The sequence below is a fragment of the Chiloscyllium plagiosum genome, unplaced genomic scaffold (assembly GCF_037043375.1).
Source record: "Chiloscyllium plagiosum isolate Xiang-an unplaced genomic scaffold, Cpla_swu_hap1 HiC_scaffold_33, whole genome shotgun sequence".
Classification (NCBI taxonomy): Eukaryota; Metazoa; Chordata; class Chondrichthyes; order Orectolobiformes; family Hemiscylliidae; genus Chiloscyllium; species Chiloscyllium plagiosum.
This window is the reverse complement of record NW_028270171.1, coordinates 14,145,245-14,167,625: the sequence shown is the minus strand read 5'-3', so window position 1 is coordinate 14,167,625 and position 22,381 is coordinate 14,145,245. Positions and strand designations below refer to the sequence as shown.

The 22,381-nt window shown below is 44.4% G+C and overlaps 1 protein-coding gene across 1 annotated transcript in view; it reads right to left on the bottom strand.

Annotated features, from left to right (window-relative positions):
* The window catches only part of LOC122542237 (ras-related C3 botulinum toxin substrate 1-like), a 79,263-nt gene that overhangs the window by 37,100 nt on the left and 19,782 nt on the right, over positions 1-22,381 (bottom strand). The gene's annotated exons all lie outside the window — the stretch shown is intronic.

Genomic DNA, 22,381 nt, shown 5'->3' with positions numbered 1-22,381 from the left:
CTCGTGCATCTCCTCCAGTGGGCGGCATGGTGGCTCAGTGGTTAGTACCTCTGCCACACAGCACCAGGGTCCAGAGTTCAATTCCAGCCTCGGGCGACTGTCTGTGTGGAGTTTGCACATTCTCCCAGTTCTGTGCGGGTTTCTTCCGGGTGCTCCGGTTTCCTCCCACAATCCAAAGATGTGCAGGTTAGGTCAATTGGCCATGCTAAATTGCCCACAGGGATGTGTAGGTAGGCAGATTAGTCAGGGGCAAATATAGGTTAGGGGAGTGGGTTTGGGTGGGTTACTCTTTGGAGGGTTGGTGTGGACTTGTTGGGCGGAAGGGCCTGTTTCCACACTGTAGGAATTCTAATTCTAATTCTTCCAGACGATAGAAGCTGCACCAGCTCAACAGGATCAGCCAACGAGCCAAAGAAGGGAGAAGCTTCAATCCCAAGCCAACCCAGGATTCACCATGCATTGTGTGTAACCGCATGAGGGAACAATAATAAAAATTAAAAAAAAAATCAGATTTCTGCAGCCAACTATTATACTATTAACACAACACAGGACCAAGCTTTAGTCGAGGATAGACTTTTTAAAAAATATAGCCGTGAGGAAATTAAGAGTTATGAGGAAAAGTAGATTATCAGAACAGCTCTGATCTCACTCAATGGCAGTGCAATCTTGATGAGCTGAATGATCTATTGCTGCTACAATGTCTTATGGTGATAGGATCTGATGGTATTATTGAGGCACAGTGCCATCTGGTCAGTGACAGCCAAAGCAAAAAATTCACACCAGAGGACATTAGCTGCCCCAAACCTTGCCCAGAAAAGAAAAACATGATGCCTGAACAACAGGGAGAAGCAGAACCCATGCACGCACAAACACCAAATGACAAGACTTTTGGAATATTGCGTGCGATTCTGGTCTCCCTCTTATCAGAAGGCTGTTGTAAAACTTGAAAAGGTTCAGCAAGGATTCACAAGGATGTTGCCAGGGTTGGTGGGTTTGAGCTATAGAGAGAGAATGAATAGGCTGGTGCTGTTTTCCCTGGAATGTCGGAGGTTGAGGGGTGACCTTATAGAGGTTTATAAAATCAGGAGGGGGCATGGATAGGGTGAACAGCCAAGGTCTTTTCCCTGGGGTGGGAGAATCCAGAACTAGAGGGCACAGGTTTAGGGTGAGAGGGGAAAGATTTAAAAGGGATCCAAGCGGCAACTTTATCACACAGCGGGTGGTACTTGCATTGAAAGAGCTGCCAGAGGAAGTGGTGGAGGCTGGTACAATTGCAACATTTAAAAGGCATCTGGATGGGTAGATGAACAGGAAGGGTTTGGAGGGATATGGGCCAAGTGCTGGCAACTGGGACCAGATTAGGTTGGGATATCTATTCGGCATGAATTGTAGGATTTGTTTCTGTGCTGTACATCTCTATGACGTCATGCCATGGTGGTGATGTGCTATAAGTGAGACAACTGGAGTTCCAAGGAAGTCATATTGGACAAGAAAATGTTGTTAACTCTCTTCCTCGCTCGAGAGATGCTGCCAGACTTACTTTTTCCATTACAGGTACACAATCCTTAATCAGAAATCCTTGGGGCCAGTTGTTTTTTTTGGAATTCGGAACTTTTCAGATTTTGGAATACAAGACATTTTCACAGGGAAATAAAGAAAAGTTACCTAACAGCAGGCGCACAGGCGACTAGTATGAGCACTGAGACACAACTGATGCCTGCCAGTGCTGGGCCACACCACCATGCCACACCTGAGTGATACGGGTCGAGTGGCTGTGGAGTTGGGTCACCTATCCACACGCCAAAAAGACGCTCCACACTCTATGGTAAAAGCGTCGGATTTTGGGTAAAGGATCGTGCACCTAGTATTTTGATTTTACTTACCAGTGGTAGCTGTGTGCACATGCAGAGAGTGACCCAGAAAATGCGACCTTTGTGATGCCTTTTTCTAAAAAGAAAAAGGAGCCTAAAAGAGGTATTTAGCTTGTTCTGGTGTGTGTTGGCACAGGTTGGTGGGCACTTTGGGATCATGGAGGTAACAAAGGAGAATTAATCTTCGGACCTCATACAGGATATAACTGCATATTAATTCAATACTGAAGACTATTTTTAAGTTTGGTCAATACAGGAGGGATTTAATTGCAATTTTAGCAAGCTCAAAAAAATTGGTTGTCACTAGTCTATGATCACAGGGAACTGCAATAACACAATGCACCGACAGATTTGACAGCATCATTCAGTCCAGTACAACTCCACACCATTTACAATGAGTCCACCACCTGATGAGATGTCTTACATGACTTGAGTGCTCTAAGTAAAATGGCAATAGGGGATCACAAACATGTCAGCTTAATGAGCACCTATGGGGGAATTCACCAACTGATGGAATGGTTTTTCCCAGAATATAGAAAGCTCAGGGAGTTTGACATGAAAATTTGAAAATTATGTTTGATAGATGCATTAGGCAATGTGAACAAAGCATATTCTTATTGTCTAACATGCCCAAGTACAAAGCTGGTTGTACAGAGTTGGAAGGAGGTGGCCATTCAGCCCCATGAGCCTGCTCTGCCATTTGATAAGATTAGATTAGCTACAGTGTGGAAACAGGCCCTTCAGCCCAACAAGTCCACACTGACCCTTCGAAGAGTAACTCACCCAGACCCATTCCCTGACCCTACGTTTATCCCTGACTAATGCACCTAACACTATGGGAAATTTAGCATGGCCAATTCACCTGACCTGCACATCTTTGGACTGTGGGAGGAAACCGGAGCACCCAGAGGAAACCCACGCAGACACGGGGAGAATGTGCAAACTCCACACAGACAGACAGTCATCCAAGGTTCGAATCGAACCCAGGTCCCTGGCGCTGTGAGGTAGCAATGCTAACCGCTGAGCCACTGTGCAAGAACATGGTTTATCCAATTGCAACCTCTATCCACATACTTACTGAATCACAGAATCCCGACAGTGTGGAAAGAGGCCATTCAGCCCTTCAAATCTGCAACAACACTCCAAAAAGAGCAACCCACCTCCCCTCCCCAACCTCCCTAACCCTATTCTCAATTTTCCCGTGGCTAATTCATCTATCCTACACATCCCTGGACACTATGGGGCAATTTAGCGTGGCCAATCCACCCTAACCTGCACATCTTTGGTCTGTGGGAGGAAACCCATGCGAGACACGGGGAGAATGTGCAAACTCCACACAGACAGACAGACTCAAGGCTGGAATTGAACCCAGGTCCCTGGCACTGCGAGACAGCAGTGCTAACCATTGAGCAAATGTGCCACCCACTCAGAGGCCCCAATCATTTCGCCCAGCCTTAAACTGTTCAATAATTCTCCTCTCCTGAGGAAGGGAATTCCAGCAAAGATTAACAACCTTCTGTCCATCATGTGAGCCAGGAGCTAAAGTAGGCCAGTCCGTGAGCCTGCTGCGCCATTTAGGTCAGCCATGATCTTCGTGACTACAATCACAATATTTAGATTAGATTAGATTACCTACAGTGTGGAAACAGGGCCTTGGCCCAACAAGTCCACACCAACCCTCCGAAGAGCAACCCACTCGGACCCATTCCCCTACATTTACCCCTGACTAATGCACCTAACACCACACGGCCAATTCACCCAACCTGCACATCTTTGAACTGTGGGAGGAAACCAGAGGAAACCCACACAGACGCGGGGAGAATGTACAAACTCTACACAGACAGTTGCCAGAGGCTGGTATCGAACCTGGCACCCTGGTGCTGGAAGGCAGCAGTGCTAACCACTTAGCCACCGTGCCACCCAACATTCCCATCTACCTATTAATCTTTCACTCTTTTGCCAAACAGGAGTCTGCCTTAAAAACGTTCAAGGACTCTTCATAAAAATGCTGAATATTACAAAGACTCACGATCCTCAGGAGGAAGATATGTGGCCTTGTTTGTTTTTAAATGAGCACTGCCTGATTTTTAAACAGTGACCCTCCTGGTTCTAGATTCTCCCAAGACAAGAAACATCTTCACTTTCCTCTGCCTAGAGCCCTCAGCATCGTGTATGGCTCAATCAAGTTGCCTCTTACTGTTTTAAGTTTCAGAGAATAGAAGCCGAGTTTGACTGACCTTGCCTCAAGGCAATCTGCTTATTAGAGTCTGGTTAAAAGCCAGAAGAACTGCGAATACTGTAAATCAAACAAAAATTGTTGGAAAAGCTCAGTAGGTCAGGCAGCAGATGTGGAGAGAGAAATCAGAGTTAACGTTTTAAGTCCAGTCACCCTTCCTCAAAATGTTAACTCTGATCCACAGATGCTGCCAGACCTTTTCCAGCAATTTCTGTTTTTGAATAGTCTGGTAAACCCGCTCTGAACTGCTTCCAGAACATTTACGCCTATCCTTAGATAAAGGTACCCGTACTGTGGACAGTACTCCAGATGTGGTCCAGATTAGTGTGGTGCTGCGAAAGCAGAGCAGGTCAGGCAGCATCAGAGAAGCAGGAAAATCGACGTTTCGGGCAAAAGGTTTATGCCCGAAACTTTGATTTTCCTGCTCCTCGGATGCTGCCTGACCTGCTGTGCTTTCCCAGCACCCCTCTAATCTAGACTCTGGTTTCCAGCATCTGCAGTACCCACTTCTGCCTCGTGTATATGTGGTCCTACCAATGCTCTGTATAATTGAGGTGTGCGCTTCTAACTTCAATATTCAATTCCTCTCTTCATAACATTCTATTAGCTTTTCTAATTGCTTGCTGTGCCTGCCTACTAACCCTCTGATTTATGCACTGGGACATCCAGATCCATCTACATCTTTAGTATTCTGCATTAAGTGTGGGAAATTCACACTACCCTTCATGTAAAACAATAAAAAAGGGACAGGAACACATTTGCTGCCAGGCCTCGATCTGGGTCAGATGCTGCGGGAACTCATTACAGCAAAAGGAGCAGTCCTCTCAACACTGATGCAGCAACTAAAACCCACCACAGTATCCTGTTGTAACAGACTGTAGTAAACATAAGTCACTTACATTCAAAAGTCTCCATTCGCCTTAGAGACTTTAGGTTGCCCCACAGAGTAGAGATGAAGGGCAAATGCATTGCAAACAAAACAAAAGGCTTAATTCACAAAAGATTAGAGTGGTGCTGGAAAAGCACAACAGGTCAGGCAGCATCCGAGGAGCAGAAAAATCAATGTTTCAGGCAAAAGCCCTTCATCAGGAATGGAGGCAGGGAACCTCCAGGGTGGAGAGATAAATGGGAGGGGGTGTGGTGCTGGGAAGAAGGTAGCAAAGAGTACAATAGGTGAATGGGGGTGGGGGACGGAGGCGATAGGTCAGAAAGGAGGGTGGAGTGGATAGGTGGGAAGGGAGATTGGCAGGTAGGACAGGTCCATGAGGACGGTGCTGAGCTGGAAGGTTAGAACTGGGGTGAGGTGGGGTGGGGCGGGAGGGGAAATGACGAAACTGGTGAAGTCCACATTGATGCCATGGGGTTGAAGGGTCCCGAGGCGGAAGTTGAGGCGCCCTTCCTCCAGCCGTCAGGTGGTGAGGGAGCGGCGGTGGAGGCGGCCCAGGACCTGCATGTCCTCAGCAGAGTGGGAGGGGGGAGTTGAAATGTTGGGCCAGGGGCAGTGGGGTTGATTGGTGTGGGTGCCCCAGAGATGTTCCCTGAAGCGCTCTGCGAGGAGGCGTCCAGTCTCCCCAATGTAGAGGAGACCATATCAGGAGCAACGGATACAATAAATGACATTGGTGGATGTGTAAAAGGTAGAGGATGCAAACAGCATAACGATGGACATAACATGACACACAAGGCTCATCCCATAGTTGAACATCTTGAGAAATATCAGGATACAGAATACAGCTTCTAGGTTCAGCTCAAGCCACCGCCATCTTATTTTTCCCCTCCCTCGCACCAGATATTTGTCAATAATTCTGCTCCCTCCCACCCCCCGTTTAGCCCTGCCTCGTTTCTTTACTTGTTCTATCACCACTTCTTTTTGCCTACAGCCATTGTCCATTTCTCCCAACATTACAGCCATCCCTAGATTAGGTTATTCCCCCTTGCAATCTCATTGGTCATATTATAACAAATTATATGACATTTTCATTACAACACTGTAAATCTGCCTCCAGTGGGTGGTTTGACTGGAAGCGTCCATGATTATGAGTTCTGTTGAAATTGGGTGTGAATACTGTGATATTGAAGAATCTAACAGACATTTGATACAACCAACAATTGCAAAGTTTACATTCCTCAGGCACAGGTCTCTGGGCTAATATTAAGCCACAAGAATTCAACACGGCCACGTGATTCCAGTAACAGCGTCATGCTTCAGGTAATCTGAGGCGAGATGGAATATGAGGCAGTCAATCCCGTAGGTCGCATGCTATGACAGAGCAATGATAACATTAGCATGGCTCTTAAAGGCACATTGACATACTGGCCAATATATCACGTAACACACAAAGTCCATACTACAGGGAAGCACTATAGGACTTCAGTTTGATTTTAACATTGGCACGTGCGTGGTCTCAATCTTGACAGTCAAGGCATTTAAAACTGGCTAAGTGTTGTTTGGTTCAGGCACAGATTGGGACTCAGTTATTGAAACGGAACTGCATTCATCCACAAAACAGCAATGATGTTACATTGAACAAACTGGTACCAGCCTGCTGTTAGTCTCACTGGCTCTGTGCTCATCCCTGTTTAAGATTTAGATGCTAAAAGCTGCTTATGGTCCCCAAGACAACATGAATGGATCCTGGTGCATTTGAAAATAAGGTTTTCATGGGAACTACGGGTTCTGTAACAGTTCACTGGGTTAGTGCACTGGAAATCAAACCCCATTATTCTGAGTTGTCAGAAAGAGTATTGAATACAGGAGTTGGGAGGTCATGTTGCAGCTGTACAGGACATTGGTTAGGCCATCATTGGAATATTGCGTGCAATTCTGGTCTCCTTCCTATCGGAAAGATGATGTGAAACCTGATAGGGTTCAGAAAAGATTTACAAGGATGTTGCCAGGATTGGTGGGTTTGAGCTACAGGGAGAGGCTGAACAGGCTGGGGCTGTTTTCCCTGGAGTGTCAGAGGCTGAGAGGTGACCTTACAGAGGTTTACAAAATTATGAGGGGCATGAAAAGGGTAAATAGGCAAAGTCTTTTCCCTGGGGTCAGGGAGTCCAGAACTAGAGGGCGTAGGTTTAGGATGAGAGGGGAAAGATATAAAAGCGACGCAAGGGGCAACTTTTTCCACACAAAGGGTGGTATGGTTTTGGAATGAACTGCCAGAGTATGTGGTGGAGTCTGGTACAATTGCAACATTTAAGAGGCATTTGGATAGGTATATGAATAGGAAGGGTTTGGAGGGATATGGGCCGGGTGCTAGCAGGTGGGACTAGATTGGATTGGGATATCTGGTCGGCATGGACGGGTTGGGCCGAAGGGTCTGTTTCCATGCTGTAAATCTCTATGACTCTGTCACTAAATATGATAAGATTTAGTCAAACTACTTAAAATCCTCTGTTCACCTGACTGGCAAACTCCAATCTAAAGAAAACACACACCAGCTTTCTGTACTTCAGAAAATGTTTGTTTATTATGAATAAATTGCCTTTAACTCATAGTACGTACAAAATACAACTTGAAAATATCTTCCAAATCTATAACTTAAAACTCAATCCTTTCTTAAATTCCTCCCCTCACAAACAGACAAAACTCTGTTATTCAGGCTGGAGAAAGAAAAACAGGCACCACCTCCACCCCAGACCACAGGATTGAAGGAGTTAATTCGTTCTCCACCACCCCCAACTAAAATGAATTGAAGGGAAAAATGGCTAGCGCTGCTGCCTCACAGCGCCAGGGACCCAAGTTCGATTCCAGCCTCGGGTGACTGTCTGTGTGGCGTTTGCACATTCTTCCCACATCTGTATGGGTTTCCTCTGGGTGTTCCACTTTCCTCTCAGTCCAAAGACATGCAGTTTGGGTGGATTAGCCATGCTAAGTGGTCTGTAGGTGTCCAGGCTAGGTGGGTCAGCCATGGAAAATGAACAGTTATGGGGAGTGGGTCTGTGTGGGATCCTCTTCAGAGAGTTGACATGGACTCAAGGCGCTGAATAGGCTGCTTCCACACAGCAGTTAAAAATCACACAACACCAGGTTATAGTCCAACAGGTTTAATTGGAAGCACTAGCTTTCGGAGCAACACTCCATCAGGTGAAAGCTAGTGTGCTTCCAATTAAACCTGTTGGACTATAACCTGGTGTTGTGTGATTTTTAACTTTGTACACCCCAGTCCAACACCGGCATCTCCGAATCCACACAGCAGGGATTTAATGATTTGATGATTCTTTCCCGGTGACACAATGTTATTTGCATACCTAAGCTCTTTCATTCACTGGGTAAAAATTCACACTTTCGCTGTGTTTACTCCTCAGCAAGGGAGTTGCAGAAAAAGGGTAATAGGCAACGGTTACCAGACACTATTCTGAGGGGGAGAGTGACATGAACAGGGGAAAAGGGACAGAGACAGACAGAGACAGACAGAGACAGACAGAGACAGACAGAGACAGACAGAGACAGACAGAGACAGACAGAGACAGACAGAGACAGACAGAGACAGACAGAGACAGACAGAGACAGACAGAGACAGACAGAGACGTCTTGGGGATCGGGGTTGGTGCACAGTGAACAAATATAGAGACCAGCAGTGTCATTCTAAAGCTGAGCTAGTCACTAGTTGCAGTTCAACCTCTAATTGAGCTTTGCAATGCAATAGTGGAGACAGTTTTGTTCAGCTTCTAAGTATTTCCTTGGCACAACTTAGCAGCAGGATTAAAATATCAGAAACTAGTTGGGTGTTTAAAGGTATATGGGAATAAAACTGACATGACGGTTTCCAGTTGTAACACTTGCTCAGGCTGGACCTGTCGCTAACCCTGCAAGACACATGCGAGCCAACTTTTGTGATTATTTGAGGCATTAAACTCAAAGTTAATTGCTATCCTGCTTAAGAGAAAATCTTTCTAGCAGTTATCGGATCAGAATAGTGACAGACCAGAGGGGCAGAGATCAGATCAGAGCGTGGAGTGGTTACATTATGCACACCCAGGGTGGAGTGATGGTGAACGGATTCAAGTCCTGGAAAACGTTCAGGAGCTGTTTGTTGTTACAGTAAGATATCTGCTGAAACAGGAAGAAAAGTTGGGAAACAGAGTCAAGCCCAGACACACCAAGATAACTTTGACTTGGGAGTACAGTCACTTATACCTTCCTTGTATAGAAAGCAATAAATTCTCTAAAGGTCAGGATTATCACAGGAGAATATTCCACTCTGAGTACACTGGTGTTCAAGATTTGATTTCCGAGGTTAAATAGCTTAATGGAGAACAGCGTACAGACCTGTACAAGGCTATCCTTGTTGCACAATTGGCTGGATTTCTGAGCAAATAGTAAGAGAACGACAAGAGAGGCCTCACCCTTGGTTTGTTGAAATTCATTCCCCTTATTCACACCTTCTCAGGCAAATTTGGAACAGTTTGCCCAATGATGATGATTACTTTAGCACTGAACAAAAAAGGTCCACCCAAAAGTTCACTAAGAGCAAAAGTCAGCAAGTCACAAAGTCAGAAACAAGACACAGGTTGCTGGAAAAACTCAGCTGATCTGGCAGCATCTCAGGGTTCAGACTGAGGGAGAGTCAACCAGACCTGCTGAGCTTTCCCAGCAACTTCGGATTTTGTTTCAGATTTACAGCATCCACAGTTCTTTCGGTTTTTTTTTTACAACAACGACAACGCAGCTGGGACGTGCATCGGGAGTGGGCCGAGGGGAGGAAGAGCAGGAGAAGTACAACAAATCAAGATTTGGAGATGCCGGTGTCGGACTGGAGTGTACAAAGTTAAGAATCACAACACCAGGTTATAGTCCAACAGGTTTATTTGGAAGCACCAGCTTTCGGAGCGCTGTTCCTTCATCAGGTAGCTATGGAACCAAATGAAGGAGCAGTGCTCCAAAAGCTAGTGCTTCCAAATAAACCTGTCGGACTATAACCTGGCGTTGTGTGATTTTTAACATATCAAGAACATAGGTCATGCTCCAGAATTGTGGAATTCTGCAAAGAGTCCCAGAGGCTGGAGAGTGCCAAAGCAGAAAGTGAAATGTTGTTCCTCAAGCTGCTGTTGGGCTTCATTGGAACACTTCGAGGAGAAAGTGAGGGCTGCAGATGCTGGAGATCAGAGCTGAAAATGTGTTGCTGGAAAAGCGCAGCAGGTCAGGCAGCATCCAAGGAACAGGAGAATCGACGTTTCGGGCATAAGCTTTTCCAGCAACACATTTTCAGCTTCATTGGAACACTACCAGGTCCAGGACAGAAATGTCAGCACAGCAGCAAGGTGTTTTATTTAAAGTGGCAAGAACTGGAAAATCAGGGTCATTCCCACAGATACAACAGAAGCAGTCACCCTGTTTGCAACTGGTCTCGCCAGATGTACAAGGAGGAGATCACACTGAATGGCAAACAGAACTTGTTCACCTGTTTTCCCAGTTATAAAACGGACGGTGTTTCTGGGAAGTGTTAAGCCATAACATCTGTCTGTCAAGTACCCTCCCTTTTTTAGTATCAAGTCAGCAGACACTAAGCATTCGCAGTCGTAATCCAATTTCCTGCAATGGCTGGAGACTACAGCTTCCTTCACTCCGACATTGCTCAAGAATTTGCATTTCCTATTTCTTATTACGAGAAACTTCTCAAACCCATTTTAGGTGTTCCACCAAAAGATTTCTGATCAAAAGGCTTCTACAAAGAGAGTCAGAGGGCACGCCATACTGCAGAATGCTTTAGGCAATTCTACAAATATATTCTCAGGAGAATTCCATTTGACTTTATGTGAAGTGGTGATTAAAGGGAGCAGGGAAGGTGAAGGGCAGATTTAATGGAAGAGTTTAAATGTTGAGGTGTGTTCATGGGGTTATTAAACTAATTCCATTGACGGGAAAGCTAGTAACCACAGGAAACTGATTTAAGATAATTGGTAAACGAACCAGAGGCAAGACCATTTTAAGCACACTGTGCTGTTATGTTCTAGAAACATTCACCAGTAACTTTCAACACAAGAAGAGGAAACTGCTGATGTGCTTTGTTGTATGCCCATTGTCTTGCTCACTGCCCTGTTCTCCCCCCGTACTGTCCCAATCACCAATCCAGTCTCTGCTCCCTGAAACACCCACTCAGTGAGAGAAGGACAGCAAGCAAAAGCGGCAGATGAGCAACGAGGGCTTTTCTCCAGCAGCTCTTTTAGGTGAATCATTTCAGGCAAGGTGACCACATGGGCTGTAGTCATGGTGCCAGAAAACACAACCTTCCAGACAATGTTCAGATTGGATTTTGTTGTGCAAGGTCATCAGGATCCAGGAGCAACCCTGCAAAGATATCAAGGAGCTACACCTCACTGGGTATAAATAACACATTGTGGGTGGAGTTAAAACACCTTGGAAGAAGCTCACTGGCAGATAGAGTGGTGCCCACTCGAAGAGGCAGAGCACATGGATACAGATACGAAGATAGGAGTTACCAGGTAATGACTATCCAATTTTAGCACAGCGTATCTAAAGATTACCATATTCAACAGTATTTAGGATAAAATGCGAGCATTAATTGAAGTCTAAGCCAAGTCCTTGACATTGCTTTTCCCTTGAACAGAGTTGAACCTAATTTCAACAGATGGCATCAAATCACACGTTGAAAATGCTTATTTATTTCACAAAGTGGGAACATTTTTTGCTACTCACCAGCTCTCTCAGCCAGAGGCAGCAGCCTAGGGACTTTGGTGGCCTTGCACCTAGTGTCTACCTTCCCCCACACCCCTGTAAGTCTGTCTTTCATTTCCTTTCTGAAAGTTAGCAGCATTTGGTCAAAGATCAGGGCAGGGGCAGGACAAGTGCAGCCTCTAGGCAGTCACCAGCTTGGCAGGAATTTGGGGTACTGACTGTAAGAAAAAAACTTTTTTAAAGAAAGAAAGAATATGGAAAGAAACAGAATTGAAAGTCAGACAGACAGAGTTCCACAAAGTTCAGTGAATCTTTGAAATTCTCAACCACAGAGGGCTGTGGAAGCTTAGTAGTAAAGTCACTTCAAGACTAAGAAAGTCAGATTTCCATTTACTGATGACACAAAGGGATAGTGGAGAGAAAGTGGTGGAGCTACACAATTTGCCATGATCGGGAGCAGCAGAACAGGCTCAAGGGGCTGAATGGCCTCTTCTTACTCTAACATTCAGATGACATTCACGTACATCTGTGTATAATGCAGTTGTGAAAATGGCTGCTTTCTCAAACAGACACTTGTACAACAACAGATCAGCAAAGTGTGGACATTTGGTATATATGCAAAAAAAGTATGTTCAAATTATTTATTGCAAAACATTCCAATATAATTTATGTGATACTTGGCAGCAAGGTCTGTTGGTTTATATTACTAAGAGTATAAGAAACAGCTCAGTAGGCCATTCAGCCCTTCAATCTGTTCCTGAAATCAATAAGATCATGGCTGATCATCTACTTCAACAACATTTCTCCACATTGTGTCCCTGGATGTTTTTAATATATAGAAATCAATCTCTGTCTTGAACACACAGTCAACAGCTGAGCTTCCACAACACTTTGAGGCAGGGAATTCCAAAGATTAACCACCGTCGAGTGAAAAAAAATCCTTTTTAACTCAGTCCTAAATGGCCTGACCCCTAATTCTGGTTCTAGACCCTACCCCAACAACCCATGCCCCAAACTGAAAATCTTCCTGCACCTACCCCCATTAACCCCTTTATAAAAATGTGCATGCATGAATGAGAACAGGGCAGTATGGTAGCTCAGTGGTTAGCACTGTTGCCTCACAGCATCAGTGATCCAGGTCTGATTCCACCCTCAGGCCACTGTGTGGAGTTTGTACGTTCTCCCTGTGCCTGTGTGGGTTTCCTCTGGGTGCTCCGGTTTCCTCCAAAAGACGTGCAAGCTAGGTGGATTGGCCATGGCAAACATGAGGTTACAAGGATGGGTCTGGGTGGGATGTTCTAGAGAGTCAGTGCAGACTCAATAGGCCAAATGGCCTCTTTCTCTAGTGCAATGATTCCATGAGCACCTCACTCCAAACTCCAGACAATAGGAAAGGTCCGGTCTATTTATTTTTTCCATAAGACAAACCTACCATCCCAGGATGGAGTCTAGTGAACCAAATTTGCACTCCTTCAAATGGCAAGTACATCTTTAATTGGGTAAGGAGATCAAAACTGCACACAATACTCCAAACGTGATCTCACCTGGACTCTGCAGGATATCTTCACTCCTTTACTCAAATCTTCTTGTAATTAAAGCCAACATACCATTCACCCTCCCAGCTGCTGTTATACCTTCATGTCAACTTGCAGCAACTTTTCAACAAAGATACCAAAAAAGACTATGTGTATTAAAACTTTCCAGCCTCACCACTGAAATTCCATCCAAACCAAATAAAGAATGGCTAATAGCACACTTCACCACATTGTATTCCATCTGCCAAACTTTTACCCACCTGCTTAGTCTCTGAATCCCCCTTTAAGCATTTTGGCATCCTCTTCCAAAGTCCACCTAGTTTTTCTGGTCATCTGCAAACTTGGAAATATTGCACTTAATCCCCACATCCAAATCATCGACATTAGTTTGTGAAAGACTGGGGCCAAAGCACTGATTTTTGTGGTATCTAATGTGAAGTCATTTCCCCCCAACATCTCCTGCAATCTTTGGGGGCAGAGGGGCCGAGGTGCAGGTTTGCTTCGGGACCATCACACCAGAGTTGGTTGGGGGGGGGGGGGGGGGAAGATCAACGTACAGCTCTTTCAGTAACACCAGCACAAACAAGGATCAAAACAGTGCCCTTCCGTGTTTCCAAGGCTGGAACCGAACCCAGGTCCCTGGAGCAGGAAGAAGATTTTGATGCGTTGGGTGTTTGGGGGCAGGACCTAGAACCACAGAACAGGAGCGGGGTCAGACAATTTAGGACCAAGTAACTTTTTCACTCAGAAGGTGGCTAATGTTTGGAAATTCCCTGCCCCACACAGTGTTACGGAAGTTCAGTTGTTGATTCTGTTCAAGACAGTTTTTAAGAGCTGTCAGTTAGTTTGCACAACCCCACCTCATCTTCAGCAAAGCCTGGGCGATCCAAGATGGCGGTCAGCAGCACAGTGGCTGGCAAGGCTGGGCAGGACTAAGCACAGCAAGGAGCGACCACAGACCAATGGCTTAAGGACTGTAACATTTAACACTTTACTTTCCTACATTATACTAAGAACTGTAATATTAAAACTTTTAAACTTAAATTTTTTCTATTTGTGTGCAAAGAAAATTACAGCACAGGAACAGGCCCTTCGGCCCTCCAAGCCTGCGCTGATCCAGATCCTCTATTTAAACCTGCCACCAATTTTTTAAGGATCTATATCCCTCTGCTCCCTGCCCATTCATGGATCTGTCAGATACATCTTGAATGATACTATCGTTCCTGCCCCTACCACCTTCGCTGACAACACATTCCAGGCACCCACCACCTTCTGCATGATGAGCTTACCACATATCTCCCCTAAACATTTCCCCCCTCACTTTGAACTCGTGATCCCTAGTAATTGAGTCCTCCACTCTGGGGAGAAAAAAAGCTTCTTACTATCCATGCTGTCTCCACCTCTCATGATTTTGTAGGCCTCAATCAGGTCCCCCCTCAACCACCGCCATTCCAATGAAAATAATCCTCATCTACTCAACCTCTCCTCATAGCTGGCACCTTCCATACCAGGCAACATCCTGGTCAACCTCCTCTGCAGCCTCTGAAAAACATCCACATCTTTTTAATAATATGGCGACCAGAACTGTACGTAGTATTCCAAACGTGGCTGAACCAAAGTCTTATAAAACTGTAATACGACCTGCCAACTCTTGCACTCAATACCCAGTCAGATGAAGGAAAGCATGCCATATACCTTCTTGACTACTCTACTTACCTGCGTTGCCATCTTCAGGGAACAATGGACCTGAACACCGAGATCTCTCTGTACTTCAATTTTCCCCAGGAGTTTTCCATTTACTTCATAGTTCGCTTTTGAATTAGATTTTCCAAAATACATCACTTTGCATTTGTATGGATTGAACACCATTTGCCATTTCTCTGCCCAACTCTCCAATCTATCTATATTCTGTTGTATTCTCTGACAGTCTCCTTCACTATCTGCTACTCCACCAACCTTAGTGCCATCTGAAAACTTGCTAAATGAGGCAACCTACACCTTCCTCCAACTCATTTATGTATATCACAAACAACAGTGGTCCCAGCATGGATCCCTGTGGAACACCACTGGTCACAGGTCACCATTTTGAGAAGCTCCCTTCCACTTCTACTGTCTCCTGTTGCCCAACCAGTTCTCTATCCATCTAGCTTGAACACCCTAGACCCCATGCAACTTCACCTTCATCAGCCTACCATGGGGAAGCTTATCAAACATCTTACTAAAGTCCATGTTTATGATATCTACATTTGTTCCCTTAATCAACTTTGTCACCTCTTCAAAGAATTCTATTAGGTTTATAAGACATGACCTTCCCTGCACAAAATCATGCTGCCTATCACCGATAAGCCCATTTTCTTCCAAATGGGTATATATCCTATCCTTCAGTATCTTCCTCTACCATTGACGGCAGGCTCACAGGTCTGTAACTATCTGGCTTAGCCCTGCTACCCTTCTTAAACAAAGGGACAATGTTAAGAATTCTCCAGTCCTCTGGGACCTTCCTACATGGCTGTAGGAAGGGCGACATTGTACATTTTTCACTGTACTCCTGTACTTGTGTACATGTGACAATAAAATTTTCATTCTCCTTGAGCCTTGTAAAATTTGTCCTTTTTTGTAATACAAAGTGTGCGCAAAACCTCAAATAGGTTACAATGAACTCTCAGGTAGAAGCACCTTTGAGGTCAATTAACCATACATCTCAATCACATGGGGAGTTTTTAACATACACAACTGTACCATTTTGAACAGCAAGTCTAAGTGGCGTGTAAACTTGACAACTATCCCCACTCCTGAAGGCCTCATCTCACACTGGAATGTTATCACAGGCAAGGGACCAAAGATGTCTTGGCAGTTTTCCAGGCCTTATCTGAACTAACCAAACATCATTCTTTGAGCCCACACTCAGTCTCTCCCACTAGAAGAGATTTGCAAAAACAAAATCAAAGGGGCAAAAAAAGCTAAGTAGCTTAGCAACTGTTATTATACATATTTAAAATAATAAACATGCAAATCTTGAAGATGTTATTTTGAAAAATGCTCTCCATAGAGCAGAATTAAAAACAATGCAACACAGCAGTCAATGCATCCATTAAGCTGTGTATAAGCTAACAATTTTTGTAAAATTCCGACTTCGACACTCAAGAAGGCAAAATGAAAGAGTCATAAAGTGATTATCTGTTCTCTGGAGACTCTGAAGAGAACAAACAAGTCTCTGTATCATCAAAACCACATCCTGTCAGCAGGAAATCTGTGCTTCAAGAGTAGAATAAAGGTTTAGAACTGCAAAGCACAGCTGAAGGTCAGAGAACCACTGGAATGAGCTTGTATGCACCTTTTCTGATCAGAAATCCCTGTCTGGCTTTAAAACGAGCAATCGTCTGAACTTGTATAGCACCTCCAATGGAAAGGCCATCTCAAAAGAGAGACACACCTCTCTTTGTTTGCACTGAGACATGGGTAACCAAGGGCACTTCTTTGATGCCCCAACAAATGTGGAGCAGAGGCCTTTAGGCCAGCCGAGATGACAACGGCATGCTCCTTCCCTTGACGGTCTTCAGTGACTCACTTAGGTGCACGGCATTCAACACACATTTACAAACATTCCCAACCATTTGAGGTGACGGGAGATCAGAAGGGCTGTTGTGGTGCTGAGGCAGAATCCCTGCTTCTGATCCAGGAGGTCTGGGTTCACGTCACACCTGGACCAGAGGCGCATCATAACATTCCTGAACAGGCTGATTTCAAAATACCTAGAAGCTAAATGTTCTAGTTGCACAACAGCAGTGTCCTGACCCCTGAACCAGGGAGACCTGGGTTCAATAGCAAGTCTTTTATCTACGGTGGGGGGAATTCAAAACTAGGGGGCATATTTAAGGTGACAGGAGAGATATTTTAAAAAAAGGACACAAAGGGGCAACTTTTTTCTTTTTAAACACAGTGAAATGAACCAAGGAAGTGGTGGATGCAGGTACAGTTACAACATTGAAAAGACATTTGGCTAAGTACATGAATGAAAGAGGTTTGGAGGGATATGGATCAAGTGCAGACTGGTGGCACTAGTTTAGTTTGGGAACTTGGTCACTGTGGACTAGCTGGACTGAAGGCTCTGTTTCCGTGTTGTATGACTATGTTCTACCTGATCCAGGGGTATGTAATAACATCTGAGCAGGAGGATTAAATATATATGTTGGTGGGGAGAAACATTTCCCTTTAGTACGGGGTGGGGGGGGGGGGGGGGGGGTCAATAATCAGGGTGTATGGTTTCAAGGCAAGGGCCAGGTGGTTTAGAGGGGATTTGAGGAAAAGTAATTTCACTCAGAGGGTGGTGGGGATCTGGAAGAGTGGTAGAGTTATCCTCAAAACATTCCGAGATGAGCACTCAAAATGCCAAAGCATACAAGGCTACAGGCCAAGTGCTGGAAAATGGGATTAATAGATGCTTGATAACCAACATGGACATGATGGGCTGAAGGTCCCCTTTCCATGCTCAGAACAAAACTCTATTACCAGATTGAAGTTAGATTTCAATTTGCTTTACAGGAAACCGAACACGTGGTTTTGGGCTGTGCCCCGTACCAAAGCCTCGAAGTTCAAGTACAAAAACAAACCTTCAAAAAAGCAAATTAGCAAATTCCCAAACTTAAAAATAAAAGTAGGATGGGTTTGGGAAGGGGGATTGCAAATTGCTGAAGCTCAACTCCAAAATCAATTTGCTTTCCAGAGGGATTGAATCTATAGACAATGTGGTACATTTCACAATTTCGGATCCACTGGGTTCAGATGATAAACACACCAACCAACAGGATTCTGAGTCACACGTGGGCATTTGTAGCTGCATGGAACAGTATTACGAATGGCCTCATTCAAAGAGGAACATAAAAAAAGAGGAGGGCTGGAAGACTTTAAGAAAGGATTTCAATTCTTGACACTACCTGATGAGCAATGTTGCATAAAAGGACTGGATATAAATTTACTAAAGTCCCACCCACAGGGCAATCAGGCTGTGATGTAATGGGTATGATATATATACACATCAATATAGTTTATTTTAAGAGTCTGGATTTTCAACTAGTGGCATGTGGGTTTCGGTTGCACATCAGGTGGTTCAACAGTTAAGTTGTCAGAATTCCTGCAGCCATGCTATTAAAGTAGTATGCAGACAGCAGATCAGAAAACATGATCCATCAAGCCAGATTCGAGTCTGTCAGCTGGGACCATTGCAAGGCATTCTCCACTTCCAGCTGAGGAAACTGTAAAATACTTGTAAAATACAGTCCAGCCATTTCTTCCTTGTGTGTTCAGGACAACACACAAGAAAGTTGAAAACAAAACAGTAATTTTGTGGTACAGTCTCTCACTTTATCTAGAAGAGTAAACAAGAGCAAGGAGAGATGAGAAAGCATCCCTTCTGCCAACGAAAAATACAGCTATTCAGTTTTTTTAAAAGAAATTTTGAGAGGGAGGAGAGCTCATTTGTGACTATTTAGAAAGCGGAACATCAAAACTGCTTGACTGCTCAGTGCTCTACACAGACATTACCACAAGCTTATTTCATCTAAACCCCTTCAGCATATTTTCTATTCCTTTCCCCTTCTGTATTTATGCAGCATCCCCTTAAAACACTTTGCCTCAAGTAAAAGGTAAAGTTCCCAGAGTCCCACTGGGCAGCTTTCTCATGGGAGGGGGAGAGAGAGAGAGAGAGAGAGAGAGAGAGAGCGAGAGAGCGAGAGAGAGAGAACTGGTGAGGGAGACCACACCAGAGATGAAGACGGGGGGGGGGGGGGGGGGGAGAAGGAGGAAAAAAAATGAGAGCTGCTTAGTAAACTCAGCCAAGTGCAGGAATTGAACCCTCCCCCACTATTCGTCTCCCTCTGCTTTAAGTACACCAAACAACAGCACTCTCGACTCTTTGGATGGACAAACATCTTCATCCAAAAGATGATTTACAGGAAACTGCATCAAGACCATCTGAGCACGAATAGGGTTATCACAGTGATAGGAAGTGATTAGCCTCCAACAACCACAACAGGGTAGCCATGAATAACCAGTGGAGGGTAAATGTTTGATCAATGCATCTGAAGGTTTCTTTATTATCAATTGAGGGGAAACGTCTATCACTCAAATTCTAGTAAAACGTATTCTGGTGACTCCAACAATGAGGGATAACTTGCCCAAGCAGCAGTAAACATTTTGAAATGTAATGTGCAGAGGGAGGCTGATTACACTGGTATCTTGGAACTGTCAGCTCTCATGTGGAGCTTCTGTTATCCCCCAAATCAAAACGTCAGAACGTGTGGGCGAAACAATTTTGAAAAACCTATTGTAGCCTAGAAGTAGTGGAGGGTCTGTCTGTGTCTGCGTCTGCCTGTCTGCGTACAAACATTTTCCTTTCACAAGGATATTTAGAAAGAGTGAACAGTCATGATTTTTCCTTCCCTCCTGGAGCATTCCATTGTGTGACACAGAATGGGTGAACTGATAATATCCTTTATTGGTGCAAGCGGCCAGAGTGGAGATCACCGAACACGTTGAAAGACTTCATGGGAACATACAGAAATAAAAGGTGTTGGAGGAAGCACTCAAACCTCTCAATGGCCTAGGATCAAGGTAACAAAAGTAGCGAGAATGGCACTGGATTAGCAACCCAGAGGCACAGACTACAGCTCTAGTGACATGGCTTCAAATCCTGTTGTTTATTGGCTATTGTTATGGGCAATAACACCAATCCATGAACAAATTTTCAAAAAAATTCTATAACCTCGTATCCAACAAAGACCTAGCAAATTTCCCACTAACCCAGCAATAGGTTCATTCTGCACATCAATTCGTTTGGCTCAATGGTCATTCTTGGTGAAATATTCTTCTTTGCTCCCCTGTTTGCCCAATTCCCTTCCAGATACATTGACTTATTTTCAAAATCACTAGCAAAACTATTATTATTTAAGATGGCGCAGACTGAAAGACTAATGTCTCAGGAGTTGGACCAAAAGGTGCCCAAAGCTTTGTGTAACTGGTTCTCTCTTTACACTTAACTACTAAGAACCTCATCCTTTGATAGCCTTGGGAAATACCATCAAGAATCCCGCACATTAAAGATCCACTTTACAATTCCACCACTAAGAACATCCATTAGGATATCTTGCAAACGTAGCTGTGCAGGAGGAGGAAAAGATGGCGATCATTCAATCCATCAAACCTCTTCCGCCATTCAATTTAGATATAGCTGCTTTGTGTCTCAACTTCAACTCAGAGTCACAGACCCAAAGCACAGAAAAACGTCCTTTGGCCCATCACATCCGTGCTAGTCATCAACAACCATCTCTGCTCAATCTCATTATTCTAGCCCTATTTTTCATGATTTGGCCCATAGCCTCGTATGCCTTGACATCTGGCTACTCTACTTTAGGCTTACAGTTACAGAACTGAATCAGAGTTCTGACCTTTTTTTTATTCATTCACATCACGTGGGCATTGCTGACTAGGCCAGGCATTTATTGCCCATCTCCAATTGACCAGAGGGCAGCTAAGACTCAACCACATTGCTGTAGGTCTGGTGACACATGTAGGCCAGACTGGGTAAGGACAGCAGATTCCCATCTCTAAAATGGGCTTAGTGAATCACATGGGTTTTTACGACAATGGACACTGGTTACAAGGTCATCGTTAGGCTAATTTTAACTCTAGATCTTTTAAAAAATAAACTTAATTTGAATTTCACCATCTGCCTTGATGGGACTTGAACTCTTTTCCTCTATAGCATTAGCATGGGTCTGTGAATTACATGACAACCAGCTCAACTGAACCCCAGCCTTAAACAGCTTTGTCTGGGGTGTAGAGAGTTCCAGATATCCACTATTCGTCTTGAAGAAAGTGTTCATTTGTATCACCCTGAATGGTATGCTTCAAATTTTAAGAATTGCCTCAGTTTTAGCAATTGCTTTCTTCGGTCTCCACAAACAACATCTTTAAAAATCACCTGAAACACCTCATTTTGATCATCCCTTACCTTAACATTCAAGATTCCAAAGGATGAAAAAAATGGAATGCACCTAAAACCTAGGATCAATTGTGAAAGACAGGCCTCATTTCTATAAAATTAAGGACAGCCACCCAAAACCAGCTGGAGACACATGGAGATCAAACTCAGACATCGATGAGGAGCATTAGAGGGGCACTCCTCCTCTGCTCAACCCAAAGTTCATAGGTCAGAAAAACAAAACGTTAAAAGCCTTATACATCAGGATCTCTCTTAGGGTTCAGCTATTGCCCTCCAAACCACTTAGACCTCCCGCTAAAATCACGAAGATCTGAATAACAACTGAACAGAGGATAGGAGGCAAAGGGGGTGACCTTGAGGTTTATAAAACCTGAGGGGTATAGATAAGGTGAATAGCAAAGGTCTTTTCCCCAAAGCAGGAGAGTTCAAAACTAGGGGGCATATTTTAAAGGTGAGGGGAGAAAGAAGTTTTTTTAAAAAAAGGCAATTTTTTTAAAAAATAAGTGTGGTTCCTGTGTGGAATGAACTTCCAGAGGAAGTAATGGATGAGGGTACAATTACAATTTTTAAAAATAATTTGGATAAGCAGGTGGGACTAGTTTAGTTGGGAACATGGTCGACGTGGACTGGTTGGACCAAAGGAACTGTTTCCATGCTGTGTGACTCTATGACCCTATATTCAGAGGCAGAACTTCACCAGCTTTAGGGCAGATATTCAAAGGGCACAGCAGTGTCAGAGAGACTAAGTATCTGCGCCAATTTAATTGCCCATCTCCCTCTGGCTTCTGCACTGGCAGGGGGTAACAGGCAGGTTCGATGCCCTTATTGCTCTCCGAAATGAAGTAGTTTCTGCTCAAGACTTGAACACCAACAGTTGAGATCCTCCAATCACAGCAGGCCAACCGCAGACAGGGCTGCATTTACGATCAGTTTCTCATTCTTGCCCAGAATGTTCCCTTCGAACCTTGATGATGTGAAGATCCACTAGTGACACTGCATTCAGTCCACTATCATTGCCCCAGATATCCCAGTTCTGTGAACACCCCCTAAGTTCCCTTAGGAAAAGGGGCACCATTGCATGTTCGCCATTGGCTGAAACCC